The sequence below is a fragment of the Triticum aestivum genome, chromosome 6D (assembly GCF_018294505.1).
Source record: "Triticum aestivum cultivar Chinese Spring chromosome 6D, IWGSC CS RefSeq v2.1, whole genome shotgun sequence".
In the NCBI taxonomy this organism is placed as follows: Eukaryota; Viridiplantae; Streptophyta; class Magnoliopsida; order Poales; family Poaceae; genus Triticum; species Triticum aestivum.
The window spans coordinates 379938005-379954609 of NC_057811.1; positions in this window are offsets into that span (position 1 = coordinate 379938005).

Here is a 16605-nt window from a genome sequence, read left to right on the forward strand (position 1 = left end):
CTCAACCCCGCCCCTTCATAAGGAGGGGGGAGGGGGGCGTCGTCCCACATTCCTTCAGTGCCCATCCTCCTCCACCTCCGCTCCTTTCTTCCACCTACCATGGGGAGAGGAGGTGATGGGCCTTCTACGGTGGCGGCGAGGGTTGCTGCTCGTCAGCGCGTCCCTCCTTCCCACGAGCCCGCGGCGGCGGAGCCGGCCACGAGAGGAAGGGGGAGGGGGCGTGGCCGAGGTCGCCGCGGCGGTCGGGGGAGAGGGGGACGAGGCGGCGCGATGGCCGTGCCTCCACCAGCGGTGCCTCCCACGACGGAGGGTCATGTCGGGGACCAGCCCCGCGAGTTCTTCATCAGGCTGCGCCGGCCACCGCGTCATCGTGTCCGTCTCCCCACCCCCTTCCCTCAGGAGATGGAGCTCGATCCACCCCAGACCCTCAGATTGCACATGAGGGGCTGCGGGACCGGTGGCACGCGGGTCGACGTCGACTTCCCCGCTCCTCATGTTATGTACCTCCGTCGCGGATGGAAGACATTTGCTCGCATCCATCGCCTGACGGTGGGGCTCGTCCTCTACTTCAAGTTAATGGAGGGCGGCCTGCTCTCCGTCAAGGTCTTCGGAGATCTTGGAACTCGCCTGAAGTGCTGCGTGGAGAGCTCCTCCGACGATGAAGATTCCTCCTCGAGCGGGAGTGACGAGGAGGACAGCGACAACGACGACGAGGGAGTCGGGCGGCAGGATGCCGACCCCGAGTTCGACTAACCGCGCCGCCCCTCCCTCGGCCTCGTGCCCTGCCGAGGGCCTTCCTCGCCAAGCTCTCCATCGGGGCGCTCCCTGTCGTCTCCTTGGGCGGCTGGCGTAGGAGGGCCGGAGAAGGCGAAGAAGGCGGGTGGCGGCCGTCAAGTCGGAGTACGCGGGCACCGATGCCTTCATCGTGTATTGCCGGCCCGCTGTCTCGTCTTCCAGCTCCTTTCCCGGCATCAAGATGTTCTCTTGGTGCCTTCTGCTCCTCGCACCTCGCCTAGGCGCCCCTTTTGCCCTCTTGCTACTTTGTTCCACCTTCTGTGGAGAGGGACAAGAAAGGGATTACGGGCACCTTATCTCTTTTTAGTTTGTAAGCCTGCAGGCACTTGTTAGATTTAAAGCTTGTAATCCCCTTGCTCATGTTTTTTATTCTGTACGAACTGTACCTGTATGGGACGTTTTTAATAAAAAAGGGTGCTTGCCGGGTTCTTTGTGCGTGAGCGAGGCCCATGCCAAGGAACGAGTCCTTGTTATTTCTAAGATAAACATTGTCGCCCAGCAACAGGCCTTGCCATCCCCCCACTTCGGTCGACCATTCTCACGCTCTTGGCAGAGGCAGGGGCGAAGTAGAGCTAGGCTCCCCGTTTACCTTCTTGCCACTGTGACTACGACCAAGTTCCGACCCAGTGGGATAGCTCTTGGGTACAGGAAAAGGGGAGCACGGTGGTTTAAGAATATAAACGTAGATTCACATGTCCCAGTTCCATACGGAAAGGCATAACAGGGGATGAAAGGCTTATCTGAATCTGCAGTCCCCGGCAACCTTGGCCTGCCGTGGTTGGATCCTTGTGTCTTCAGCCCCCGGCAGTCTTGGCCTGCCGGGGCCGGAGCGCCGTTCCGTTCTCTTTTTCCCAAGCGGCTCAGCAGAAGTGTCCACGTGCCCTGCGAACCAAAGAGGACAGAAAGACGCATACTCGACCTCTAGGCTAGGGATTAGTTGCCGCTAAGCACTATCAACCCTAACCGAGGGAGAGACTCAACCTAGCATGCATGCTATAACTTAGGGTGCCAGCGCTTTGTTTATTTATGCTCAGGGTCTGCGCCTGGCTTTGTACAAAGGGTTACATGCCTTGTCGGCAAAGCTTGTACAAAAGGTGGCTTGCCGGGAGGCCCGACAAGCCGCGCCTTATGGGTAAAACTTGCGAAGATGCTCGATGTTCCAGGAGTTGGTCACTGGGATGGCATCTTCGGTCTCAAGGCGAACTGCGCCAGGCCTGGTGACTTGTATTACCCGATAAGGGCCCTCCCACTTCGGCGTCAACTTGTTGGAATTCTTGGCCGACTGAGCGCGCCGAAGAACAAGGTCACCTTCCTCAAAGCTTCCGGAATGAACCTTGCGGCTATGGTAGCGGTGCAAGGCTTGCTGGTAGCATGCTGCTCTCACAGCCGCCCAAAGACGATCTTCCTCAAGGAGCGTTGCGTCATCTTGCCGCAATTGCTCTTGCTCAAGCTCGTCGTAAGCGAGCACTCGAGGTGACCCGTATATGAGTTCCGTGGGGAGAACTGCTTCTGCACCGTATACTAGGGCAAAGGGTGTCTGGCCGGTGGCTCGATTTGGCGTCGTCCTGATCGACCAAAGAACCGCCGGCAACTCATCAATCCAGCGCCTTCCGCTCTTGTGCAGCCTGTCAAAAGTCTTCGTCCTCAGGCCACGCAACACTTCAGCATTTGCCCTCTCTGCCTGGCCGTTGCTCCGTGGGTGTGCCACGGAAGCGAAACAGACCTTGCTGCCGAGGTCTTGGATGTATTGCATGAAGGTGTGGCTCATGAACTGCGTGCCGTTGTCCGTGATGACTCTGTTTGGCACACCAAAACGGCAGACTAGTCCCTTGAACAACTTGACGGCTGACTGTGCTGTCACCTTCCTCACCGCTTCCACCTCCGGCCACTTTGTGAACTTGTCGATTGCGACGTACAAGTACTCAAAGCCCCCGACAGCACGGGGGAAGGGGCCCAGTATGTTGAGCCCCCAGACCGAGAATGGCCAGGAGAGAGGGATTGTCTGAAGAGCTTGAGCTGGTTGATGAAGCTTCTTTGAATGGAACTGACACGTTTCACACTTGGTTACTAGTGCCGTTGCATCCTGGAGGGCAGTGGGCCAGAAGAAACCCTGCCGGAATGCCTTGCTGGCAAGGGCCCTCGACCCTATGTGGGAGCCACATATGCCTCCGTGTATCTCCGCCAACAGCTGCAGTCCTTCCTCCCTGGGAATGCACTTCTATTTCACATCGTTCGGTCTCCTCATGTACAACACGTCATCGACGAACTGATACATAGCAGACTGACGGGCTACCTTCTCCGCTTCTTCCTGCTCCTCAGGAAGCTATCCTGTTTGGAGGAATCGGACGGTATGCTGTGCCCATGCCGGAGCCTGGGGCTTGACGGCAACGACCAAAGGCATTTCTTCTGCCATGGGAGTGGCGGTCTCTACGGCCAGGGCTTGACAGCCTGCCGAAGTCGGTCGCTCCTCGGCAGGCTCAGCGTCCACAGCAACACCCTTGCCGGCGGCCCCTGGGGGCTCAGCGGGAAAGTACTTGCCGGGGCCGGATTTCCTCCGCTTGTTCTGCTCCGTTGATGGTTCGACGGATGGTTGAGTTAACCAAAGAAAAAAGGTACCTGGTTCCACAGGTAGCTTGAATGCAGCGCGCTTTGACAGGTAATCGGCGATGTCGTTCTCCGCTCGGGGAACGTGCTCCGCTTGTATACCGTCAAAGTGCTCCTCCAGCTTCCTCACCTCATCTACGTAGGCCTCCATCAACGGGCTCTGATAATCTTTGTTGACTTGCCTAACGACAAGCTGCGAATCACCCTTGACGATGAGCTTTTTAACTCCGAGGTCTGCCGCGATCCTGAAGCTCGCAAGCAACCCCTCGTACTCAGCAGTGTTGTTGGTGGACATCTCCCTCGGAAAGTGCATATGGATTACATACATGAGGTGCTCTCCGGTGGGAGCCACGAGAAGCACACCAGCACCGGCGCCTTGCAGCGAGAAAGCTCCGTCAAAGTACATAATCCAGTAGCGAGTTGTATCCTTGCCGGGGAGAGTGGTCTCATCTCTTCATCAGGCGTTGAGGTCCATTCCGCAATGAACTCCGCCAGGACTCTACTCTCGATGGTTGAAGTACTTTCAAACTTCAATCCAAAGCTTGATAACTCCAAGGCCCACTCCACAATCCTTCCGGTTGCCTCTGGGTTGTGCAGTATCCGTTCCAACTGGAGGCGGGTGACGACAGTGATCTCGTGGGCTTGGAAGTAATGACGCAGCTTCCTCGAGGCCATAAGGAGGCCGAAGAGCAATTTCTGCACACCGGAATACCTTGACCTAGCCCCCTGCAAGATGGAGCTGACAAAGTAAACCGGGTGCTGCATCATCTTCTTCTTCTGCACCACTCCACTTGACCGTGCGGGCTCTGTCCTGATGGCGTCAGACTCTGCCGGGAGCCTTGCCTTGCCGGCACCAGGCCCTGCCGGGGGAGTCTTTGACTTGCCATCTGCCGGTCCTGCCGTTGCTACTGTCTCTGCGTCAACCTCCCTCTACGCCACTAGCGCGGCACTGACCACTTGATTCGTCACCGCCAGATATAGCAGCAACGGCTCTTGTGGTTTAGGCGCAACTAGTATAGGTGTAGAGGAAAGGTATCTCTTCAGGTCTTGCAACGCCGCCTCACCCTCTGGGGTCCACTCCATTGGGCCCGCCTTCTTCAAGATCTTGAAAAAGGGAAGGGCGTGCTCGGCAGACTTGGAGATGAATTGGCTCATGGAGGCAACGCAGCCAGTGAGCCGACGCACATCCTTGATCCACTTGGGCGCCTCAATCTGCTCGATAGCCTTGATCTTGTCTGGGTTTGCCTCGATCCCACGCTGCGACACAAAGAACCCGAGAAGCTTGCCGGACGGAACGCCGAAGACACACTTCTCAGGGTTCAGCTTGAGGTTGATCTTGTGCAGGTTGGCAAACGTCTCCTCTAAGTCTTGTACAAGAGTTGCCCTGTCCATGGTTTTGAGCACTATGTCATCCATATAGGCTTCCATCTATGTAGCTGGGGTTCAAAACCAATTTGGACTGCCCTTGCAAATGTTGAACCAGCACTCTTCAACCCGAAAGGCATCTGTAAAAAGCAATACGTACCACATGGGGTGATGAATGCTTTCTTCTCTTCGTCTTCTCTTGTCATGAAGATCTGGTGGTAGCCCGAGTAGGCGTCGAGGAATGATAACAGATCACACCCGGCCGTGGAGTCAACAATCTGGTCGATGCGCGGCAACAGGAAGGGGTCCTTAGGACAAGCCTTATTGATATCTGTGTAATCAATACACAGCCTCCACTTCCCGTTTGCCTTGCGCACCACCACCGGATTGGCCAACCACGTCGGATGGAGCACTCCCCTCACCAAGCCTGCTACTTCCAACTTTCTGGTCTCCTCTGTGATGAATTCCCGCCGTTCCAAAGCTTGCTTCCTGACCTTCTGCTTGACGGGTCGCGCATGGGGACATACAGCAAGATGGTGCTCAATCACTTCCCTGGGAACGCCGGGGATGTCAGATGCTTGCCATGCAAACACATCGACATTCGGCCGCAGGAAAGTGACAAGCGCGCTTTCCTATTTGCTGTCAAGGGTGGAGCTTATGGTGAAAGCCCCTCCCGTGCCATCCTCCTTGACGGACACCTTCTTGGTCTCTGGTGGCGCAGCTCTGGATTTCTTGCTCTTGCCGGTGGAGCTCTCTGGCACGTCCTCGACGGTAGCACAACACTCCGAAGAGGTGCGCTTGCCGGAGTGGGTGCAAGAGGTCTTGCCGGTCTTCTTCTTCCCTCCCGGGGCTTCAGCGGTAGGAGCAAGTGCCTTGGCGACAGCTGCTGCAACTGCTTCCCAGTAGAGTAGGTCGGCGCAGATCAGCGCATCCTTCCTGTCGGAGGGGACGGTGATGATGTTCATCAGCCCAGGCATCTTCAACGTGTTGTAGGCATAGTGCGACGCTGCCATGAACTTGGCTAGTGCCGGGTGGCCGAGGATCCCATTGTAGGGCAAGGGGATCTCGGCTACATCGAAGACAATCCTCTCCGTCCTGTAGTTCAACTCGCCTCCAAACGTCACAGGCAATGTGACCTTTCCCTTCGGCTGGCTCCTTCCCGGGTTGACCCCTTGAAACGTGCCCATTTTCTCGAGGTCTCCATCAGGAATTTGTAGCCTCTTGATCACAACGGGTGAGATCAAGTTCAGACCAGCCCCGCCGTCAACCAGCATCTTGTTCACCTTGAGGTTGCGTATCATTGGTGAGGCCAACAACGGCAAGAACCCGACTGCAGTTGTGCGGTCATGGTGGTCCTCGGCGTCAAAGATGAGGGGCGTGCTGGACCACTTCAGCGGCTTCTGAGCGTCGAACGAGGCCTCCGCTGCTATGATCTCACGCGCCCACTGCTTGAGCTGGCGGTGAGAAGTATGCAGCGAGGCGCCACCATCGACGCACATGGCCTCTGTAGACTTCTAAAACTCTTGCTCGCCGGACTCGTCGTCCTCGTCATGATCATCGTCTTCTTGCTTCCTGTCGCGGCCCCGAGCGGGCCTCTCTTGTTGGTTGTCCTTGCCGCCGCGGCCTCCTTGGCCGCCATGCTTCTTGCCGGATCCTTCAGCACCATCCTGACCCTTCTCCTTGTCCCGCCTCTCATACTCGGCCTTTTGCTTCTCAGCAAGTATCTCGACTTGTCGGCAGTTCTGGAGGTCGTGGCCCTTGGTGCGATGGATCTTGCAATACTGCTTGTCGGAGCCCCCGGCTTGTCAGTAGCCGCCAAGGCCTGGCAAGCGGCGCACCCGGCAATTTCCTTGCCGGGATCGTCTGCCTTAGCCTTCTTGGCTGCGCCAGTGCTGTCGGATCCCTTGACGGCAAGCACGGTCTTGCCCTTGCGTTTCCTGTTGCGACACCGGCCCTTCTTCGTCGGGGCAGCGGTGTCTTCGTCAGTAGAGTCGGTTTCCGCGCCGGCGTCCTCGCCGGGGTACTTCCTTCCCTCTTCAGCCCGGGCGCACCTATTGGCCAGAACATAAAGCTCGGCCACATCCTTAACCTTGTTCATCGCCAGCTCTTCACGCATCTTTCGGTTGCGCACGTTCTGATGGAACGTGCTAATCACGGCGGCGGGATGAACATCGGGGATGTTGTACTGCACCCTTCTGAACCTCTGGATGTACTTGCACAGGGTTTCCCCTTCCTTCTGGGGAATGATATGCAAATCACTGGCCTGGCCATGAGCTTGGTGGCCCCGGGTGAAGGCACCAACGAACTCATGGCACAGACCCGACCAAGAAGAAATGGAATCCGCCGGCAAGTGCATCAACCAAGACATGACGTTGGGCTTCAGTGCCAACGGGAAGTAATTGGCAAGCACCTTGTCGCCGCGAGCTCCGGCAGCTTGCATCGCAATGGTGTAGATGCTGAGGAACTCTGACGGATGGGTCTTGCCGTTGTACTTCTCGCTGACGTCGGGCTTGAACGTGCGGTGGGACGGCCACTGGAACTGCCGCAGCTCACGGGTAAAAGCTGGGCAACCCACCTCGTAAGGCAGGCCGCCGGAGCCCCCCGGCGTTGGGTGGTCCGTAGCGGGTCTCGCCGGCTTATCCGACTGGTGGCGTGTATCGCACCGGCGCTCGATGGTGGTTCGAGCATCTTCGTGGGCTCGTTCCCGAAGATCTTGGCGCTGGTCGCGGTGGGTCCGTGGGTCGGACGACGCTATGGAAATGTTATCACAAGCGTCATTGCGACGGACCGACACCCGCGGTGGCTGGCGTGGAGGAGGAGAGTGCACCGTGGCCGCAGCACCCCCGGCCCCTCCACCGCTGGCATGCGGTGGTTCGACGGAGCGCCGGCCCGAGGGCCCCGCCGGTCGCGGATCATCTTTATTAGCGACGGCGACGAGGCTCCGGATGGTGGCTCTCCACTCGTTGAGCTTCTCCGCAGCAGGAGGGAAGTCAAGGAGCAGCTGCGCGCGTGCCAAAGCTTCTGCTAGCGTGGGTGGTGGCGACAGCTGCGTGGACCGTGGCATGCTTCGACTTCTAACCACGTTAGAAGGAGCTCTATCACGGCCCAGCGGATGCGTGCCATTTTCGACAGCACTTCGGCGGGCATGCTGGACTCCCCCGTCCCGCAGATGATGCACGGGACTCTTCCGACGGCGGCGTCCGGGGTCTCCAGCGTGGTGGCGCTGCTCGTCACACGCACCCTGGGAACAGCGCGTTGTGGGCGCCGGCGTAGGCGTCTTGGAGGTTGCTGCGCTGCCCGTGGGTGGCACAGCGACACTCTTGGAGGGCCCCACGCCGCCTGCGGGGGCCTAGCCCCGTCTTTGGATTTGGCAATGCGCGGCCCATCATCTGGCGCACGAACGATGCCGCTTGCCAGGCTCTGACTGCCAGAGCGATGCTGGTGCTCGCGGGCCGCAACTCGGGTTCTGTCCGCGACCGACCCGCTGCTCGTCCGCACTGGCACGGGCCGTTCGGCTCCCGACGAGCCGATCACCGTGATCGTCTTCTTCTTGGGAGCCATGGCAATGAAGAACCACTAGGCTAACTGCTAGATCGGATTCTCACGACTGCGCCCCCTACCTAGCGCGCCAAAGATGTCGGTGGAAAACGACACCTATGGGATCACAAGAATCCCTACTACGGTTGGCGGGGCGCGGGGTCGTGAGGAGAGCAGGTCTAACAGGAAGCACACGGATCGTTTACCCAGGTTCGGGCCGCGAGGATGCATAATACCCTAGTCCTGCTTTGGTGGATGTATTTAGTGTTCTTGTGTTCTTGAACTAGCTACGGGGTGCAACTTGCCCAAAAGAGCCGAATGCCCCTCCAGTATGCCATGGGCCTCCTTTTATAGTCGAAAGGGGCTGCCACAGTGGCACACAGGAGGTGGAAAGGTCTACAGTGTTGCGAGCTTATCGCCCGTATTACAGGACAAAACGCATTTAATGCATCGCTTAGGTGTCCCTTAGCTTTATCGGGGACGGGAACGAGGCCCGTCCCGTCCGTCGCCGCTCCGCCTCGCTTCGACACGCGCCCAGGCCAGCGGTGCATGCAGTGCCATGTAGGCTGGCGGGCAGCTGAGGTGGCGCAGTGGTAGGGTCTTCACGAAGATCTGCATGCCACCACGCAGGTGCTTGCTGAATTGGCTTGGGAGCCGCATGTTGCCACGCAGGTGCCTGCCCAGCTGGTTGGGCTGGCAGTTGCATGCGAACGGCAACGATGCCTTGGTTGGTGCGGGCCTGACTGTGGCCCCGCGGATGCCCCCAGCAAGGGTCTTGCCATGGGGTTGCAGTCGTCCCCGGCAAGGCGCTTGCCGGGGGTCTTGTGGATTCCCTCGGCTGGGATCACGCCGAGGGTCGCCGTCTTCTGGTCCTCATCTGATCTCACATGTTTATGATCTTGACAAAGATCTGCATGCCACCACAGAGGTGCCTCCCGAGCCTTGGTTCCAATGTAGTTGGTTCGGTCGGAACTCGTGGGCTCAAGGGTGGCTCGCTCTGTTGGTGTTGGGCAAGTTGCCCTGGCGAGGCTCTCGCCGGGGCCGCGGAGGCCGCCCCGGCAAGGGCCTTGCCGGGGGGTCCCCCTCGCCCTCTTGCTCTTTGGTGTTTCTGGTCTTGACGTTGCCTTGACCGCCTAGTGCCTCTGGCTTCTCTCCGGCTTCCCTCCCTTGCCCTGCTAAGTGTGGTCGTGGCGCGTGGCTCCGACTGCCCATGCACAAGTAAAGGGGTACAAAGGAGTGCCCCTACTTTTGTACACCGACAACAAGCAACTTAACTAATGATAGCAATTCACCGTTTACCTATAGGGCAACAAAAATCTACTCAAACACCATAAGATAGCAACAAATCATTGAATAATAATATGAAGCATAAAGCACCATGTTCAAGTAGAGGGTACAACGGGTTGCAGGAGAGTGGACCGCTGAATATAGATGAGGGAAGGTGATGGGGGTGTTGATGAATATGACAGAGTTGTTGGATTAGATTGCCGTCACACGATGATTGCCCTGACGGTGTTCCGTCGCCACTGGGAGAGAGGGGGAGAGAGGCCTGATACGTCTCCAACGTATCTATAATTTTTGATTGTTCCATGCTATTAGATTATAATTCTTGGATGGTTAACAATCATTTTATAGCAACTTTATATCTTTTTTTGGGACTAACCTATTGACATAGTGCCCAGTGCCAGTTGCAGTTTTTTGTTTTTTTTACATCGCATGAAATCAATATCAAACGGAGTCCAAATGCAGCAAAACTTTTTGTGGATTTTCTGGACCAGAAGACACCAGTTGGGCCAAGAAAGTACCTGAGGGGAGCTCCGAGGGGAGCACAACCCACCAGGGCGCGCTTGGGGTCCCAGGCACGCCCAGGTGGGTTGTGCCCACCTCGGTGGCCACCCACACCACCTCTTTGCTCTATAAATACCCCAATATTCCAGAAATCCTAGGGGAGTCGACGGAAATCAATTCCAGCCACCGCAAGTTCCAGAACCACCAGATCCAATCTAGACACCACCACGAAGGGGTTCATCATCCTCATTGGTGCCTCTCCGATGATGCCTGAGTAGTTCATTGTAGACCTACGGGTACGTAGTTAGTAGCTAGATGGCTTCCTCTATCTCTTTTGATTCTCAATACAATGGTCTCTTGGAGATCTATTTGATGTAACTCTTTTTGCGGTGTGTTTGTTGGGATCCGACGAACTTTGAGTTTATGATCAGATCTATGTTTTTATCCATGGAAGTTATTTGAGTTTCTTTTGATCTCTTATATGCATGATTACTTATAGCCTCGTATTTCTTCTTCGAACCTTTGGTTTAGTTAGGCCAACTAGATCGATTTTTCTTGCCATGGGAAGAGGTGCTTTGTGATGGGTTCGATCTTACGGTGCTTGATCCCAGTGACAGAAGGGGAACCGACACGTATGTATCGTTGCCCTTAAGGATCACAAGATGGGGTCTATTTCTACATAAATAGATCTTGTCTACATCATGTCATCTTTCTTATTGCATTACTCCGTTTCTCCATGAACTTAATACACTAGATGCATGCTGGATAGCAGTCGATGTGTGGAGTAATAGTAGTAGATGCAGGCAGGAGTCGGTCAACTAATCTTGGACGTGATGCCTATATAATGATCACTGCCTGGATATCGTCATGATTATTTGAAGTTCTATAAATTGCCCAACAGTAATTCGTTTACCCATAGTATGCTATTTTTCTCGAGAGAAGCCACTAGTGAAATCTACGGCCCCGGGTCTCTTCTTTATTATATTTGCCTTCGCGATCTATTTTTATTTGCTTTTATTTTCAGATCTATTAATCCAAAAATACAAAAATACCTTGCTGCAATTTTTATTTATTTATTTTATCTCGCGTTCCCGCGAGATCTATTTATCCAATCTACTACAATTTTACCTATCTTTTTACCCGTGAGGGATTGACAACCCCTCTCTTACGTCGGGTTGCAAGTATTTGTTCTTTGTGTGCAGGAGCTGTTTACGTGGTGTTACGTGGTTTTCCTACTGGTTCGATAACCTTGGTCTCATCACTGAGGGAAATACCTACCGTAGCTATGCTGCATCTTCCCTTCCTCTTTGGGGAAATACTAACGTAGTTCAAGCCGCATCAAAAGGAATTTATGGCACCGTTGCCGGGGATACATCATCAACATCTACCAGGTTCCTAATCACAAATATCATCTCCTTGCAATTTACATTATTTGCCATTTGCCTCTCGTTTTCCTCTCCCCCACTTCACAAAAATTTGCCGTTTTATTCGCCCTCTTTTTCGTTCGCTGTTTTCTTGTCAGATTTGTTTTGTGTGCAACTTTGTTTTCCATCTTTTGCATGCACCCCCGAGAACGAAGTACTTAATTTCAAACAAAGGGGAGGGGAAATTTAAAAGATCCTTGGTACAGGATTTGCAATGCTCATAATAGATCAATTCGCAAGCAATCTACCGTTATTCTTCTTCGTTGTTATTATGTGGGCATAACCACTTGGTATAGATTCGTCCTTGATACGATTACCGGTGGAAATTTCTTGATGTGTCCCTCTCTTGATGCTTTTAATGTTATGGGAAATTTAGTGGGTTCACCACCGTTTATGATTAATGAAACAAGTTTGACTCTCAAGCATGTTATGGAAAGACTAGATGTTATTGAAAAGAAAATGCTTACCGAAGAACATTTTCAAAACTTGGATAAAAATAAGCATAATTTTGCTACTAAATTTGGGTCAAAACAGGAGAAGTTTTTAAGTTGTTAAATGAAAAAGGGACCGTAATTCATGCAAGAATTGAAGAAAGCCCGTCTCGGATTGGTAACCTGGAAGAAATCTTTAGTAATCTAAGTATGGCTTTTGCTTTTGCTAAAAGTATCGGAAAAACTCCCGTAAAAATTAGCAAGATTACTCAAGTTACTAAGAACAGGGGTGCAACTTCTAGTAATAATAAAGGAGATCTTAAAATGATTAGTATTCACCCAAATTTTGTTGAAGTTGTAAGAGATCCCATTGATAAGAATGAATTCCTCCATTTTAAGCCTAGAAGTTTTGCTATTTTACTTGCTAATTCTTCAAAGAAATCCGATTGTGTGATTGAAGAGTTGGAGAACAAGGATGACAGTATTTAGATCCTTCGCATTATTCCTAGCTAGGGGCGTAAAACGATAGCGCTCGTTGGGAGGCAACCCAACTTGTATCTTTTTGCCTTTTGGTTTTCTTGCTGTTTTCAATAAAATACCCAATTATGCCTCTGATTAGAAGTGTTTTTGTGCTTTAAATTAGTGATTGTGCCAAGCAAAGCCTTTGGGATCATGTTGGGTGATAGTTGATTTGATCTTGTTGAAAAACATAAACTTTTGCCCTCAGAAAAATAATTTTCATAAATCACAGAAATGTGCTTTTGCTCTGAATTTTTTACACAAGATTGATATACAAATTGCCCACGCTGTCCTAGTTTTTCAGAATTTTTGGAGTTACAAAAGTATGCGAAGTTCCTTGATTACTACAGACTGTTTTGTTTTTGACAGATTCTGGTTTCTTTGCGTTATGTGCTTGTTTTGATGATTCTACCGTTTCTGTCGTGGAATTGTCACGGCAGATGTCCTTAGTGTCAGGACTTAGTCGCGAGGCCAACACATCTATGTGGTAGCTTGAGAGGGGTTGAGCGGAATCGAGAGACGCAACACAAGACAAGGATTTAGACAGCTTCGGGCCCCGGGAAACATCATCCGGTAACAACCCTACATGCTGTTTGAGGCTAGGTCTCATTATGATCACGGGAGAGTCGCCGGGAACCGGCTCTCGGTGTATAGCCCTAGAGATTGTTTCTTATTACTTGTCCCTCTTTGGGGTGCCCTGCCCCTCCTTATATAAGTTAGAGGGCGAGTTACATGCGGAGTCCTAGTAGGATTAGGACTAGTCTATCTTTCTTTATAAGTTGAATACAAGTCCGGGTCTTGCTTCCTTGTAAAGGAAATAATCCTCACACCTTTCATCTTAAGCCGGCCCACCGGAGTATAAGCCAGCCTGCTGGGCCTTGGGCCGTGGCGTCCGTCTAGCCGCCCGTCGGGTCTCCAGTGAGTCGTCTGGTCCATGAGCTGTTTGACCAATGAGCCGCCAGACCCATGAGTCCGGCCGGGTCATCGGTGAAATGCCAAGTCCGGCCGGGTCATACTTCCGGCCGGGTCATACCGCGGGGTATATCCCCGACATTAGCCCCCAGTTTAATTTGGATTTATCCATGTTAAACTGATCCTGCAACATAAACACCAGAACAAATTTTACAGGTTGTGCTCCGGGTTAAATATTCTTGTAAGCTGGCACCTGATCATTCTTAAGTCCTTGACATTTTCTCTTGGAATATCCGGGTCAATAGTCCAGCTTCATAATCCATTTGCTAACATTGGTTCTTGTGAAGAAATATTATAAGAAATAATCCATTTAAGTCGGCCTTCAATGCTCTGATTTGACAAAGATATTGGTCTTCAAATATCAAACTGATATTCAGCCGGCTTAAAGATGTAGATTCTTGCCGATTTATGATTGCCAAAAGTGTCGGGTTATAAATAAATGATACCGGGTCATGATTGTTGCAGACACCGGGTTAATCTGGTCTACTCCAAACTGAGAATTTGAAGATTTTTTTCTCCTTTTATGCATATCACCTATAGCCCCCAAGTCTTAAGAGGAGAACATAGTGATAACTTAAGACTTGCTTCAATATTAGTGATGCAACCTTGAAGAAATCCGGGTTATTCATCTTAATCATTAGTCATAAACTGAATATTCCATATATGTAGCCCCCAAGTGCTGGGTTGTCATGCTTGCAGCAACCTGGGACTTGTAATTGCCTTATACTCATAAAAACTTGAACCAGTGTAGCCCCCAAGGGCCGGGTCATTATGCAATAATGAGCAGGGACTTTGTAAATATGATCATGTAAACTTGACCAGCAACGTGTAGCCCCCAAGGGCCGGGCCAGTAAGATATTACCGAGTTGGGACTTTGTATATGATTCATTGATAATAACAGCATATGATGTAATCTCCACCATGGGGCTTGAACCCACGTCCACAAGGTTAAGAGCTTTGTACTCTACCAACTGAGTAGTGGATCTTTCAATATAATGGATTAAGGCTTGTGTACCTTGAATTTTCGACAGGAGCAATTGGTAGCCCCCAAGGGCCAGCTCATTTAGAATGTGATGAGTCGGGTCTTCAATAAGTTGAGCAAACAATGACTTTGCATTAGCCCCCAAGTGACATGGTTCATGCTGGCAGTAACATGGGACTTCCATATTCGATGTAATATCAATTTGAATAATATAGCCCTCAAGTGCCGGGTCGTAAGCCTGCAGCGACTCAGGACTATTCCTTCTATCGTAGAATAAATCATATCCATTGATAAAATAACAGCCATTGCGCCAAAGCGACTTTGAATACCTCATCTGTTGATAAGTAAACCCGGAGTTTAAATACCCGGCGGCTTATAGCCTTTGAGAAAATCAAGAATTGATAACCCTTTTGAGACACCAATTTCAATCTTTAATGATGGGCTTGAACTTAATCATGTATGTAAGTCATAGCTCTGTAAATCCTGCACAGAGTTTAAACAACATATGCCCTGGCGACTTAACGTTAAAAGCCAGGGCGGGTAACCACCCAAATGTAGTCTTATCCTGCACACAATTAGATCACAAGATCCCTTGGCGGTTTACCGCAGGGCGGGTCATAATATCTCACATATAACCACTGTGATATTGAATTTGTACTGCCGGTTTACATGACCTGTGCAGTAAGGGTGATAACCCAATCCTTAGAAGCCAATGCTTCCACATAGATGATGATTGTCATAAGCTGGTGATTTATCATCGAAAATCAAGCCGGGTTAAATAGCAACCACTCATATACACTTTAGATATGAAAAAGAGCTTCAAATAAAATCCAAAAAATGTTTGCAAAAACAGACTTCAAAATTTTTTAGGCTTCTGATTCGCATATGATCAGAAAACTGTCCCAAAGGGGTTAAGCTAAGATTCGAATACGATCATATAGCCCCCAGTGGCTTTGGCATTGCCGATCAAGAGGGTACCGACAGCTATGTTCTCTTTGGTTCGAATACGACCTATGTTTGAACAGGAAGCCCCCAAATGACCTTGAGAATTGTTTAACGACGCTGATTCGAATATGATCCACGTCGGTTCCCAAAAGGGGTTGAGCTATGATTCGAATACGATCAAGAAGCCCCCTAGTGAGCTCGGCAGTGTGCCAATCAAAAGGGTACCGACAGCTATGTTCTCTTTGGTTCGAATACGACCTATGTTTGAACAGGAAGCCCCCTAGTGATCATGAGAATATTTAACGACTCTGATTCGAATACGATTGAATACGATCAGCTCCCAATGGCCATTAAAGCAGGGTACCTATGTTTGAGTTGTGCTTTGTAACCGACTCTCTTTGGTCCCTTTAATTTTTCCTGAGAATTTGAACTTTGTGAGAGATATATTCTTTTTGAACCGGAAATTCTTAAACCGGATATTGAGAGTTTCAAAGTTTTGTGATAAACAAATTTACCTTGAACCGGATTTTGAACCGGATTTGAGAGCTTCAAAACTTTGTGGCAGATAAATTTCCCTTGAACCGGATATTTAAGAGCTTCAGTGCTTTGTGGGAGATGTCAAGTCTCTTGAGCCGGATCTAAACCGGAATCCTTCTTTTTAAGCCGGAATTTTTCTGACGGCCTTTAAACTTTTTACCAATATGGCGGTAGCCTCCGGGACCGGGTTATTTTTCCCTCCAATGACCCGGAGTTGTTGAATGCATTGAAACCAACCAATGCTGCCGAGTCATATCACTGTAGCCCCCGAGTCTCAAGACGACTCGAGGAGTTGGCTTTGGGATTCTCCATATTGACTATAGCATAAGGTGTATATCATTGGTGTTGATAGCGCGATGTGAATCCACAGAAGGTTGAGGTGACTGCGGTGGGTTATAAATGATCCCGTATGAGCCGTGTCAGCAACTCGGCCAATGGTTCCTTCCAACTGGATGTTTTCAAGTTAACCAAACTGTAGTGGCGGTGACTTGTGCGCCTGCCCATTAAACCATCCAGTGCAGACGGCGGCTGATAATACATGATAATTCCCCTCCAATTTGTTGGAAGAAAACCGGGCTTCCCAAGCAGTGACTCGCTCATATTCAATAAACAGCTCATGCATACATGTGCGGCCCAGTGTGTTTATATAGACCAACCCGCGAGAGACGGATGGTAAAGACGACCGTTGCATCAGAGGCGGCACAGA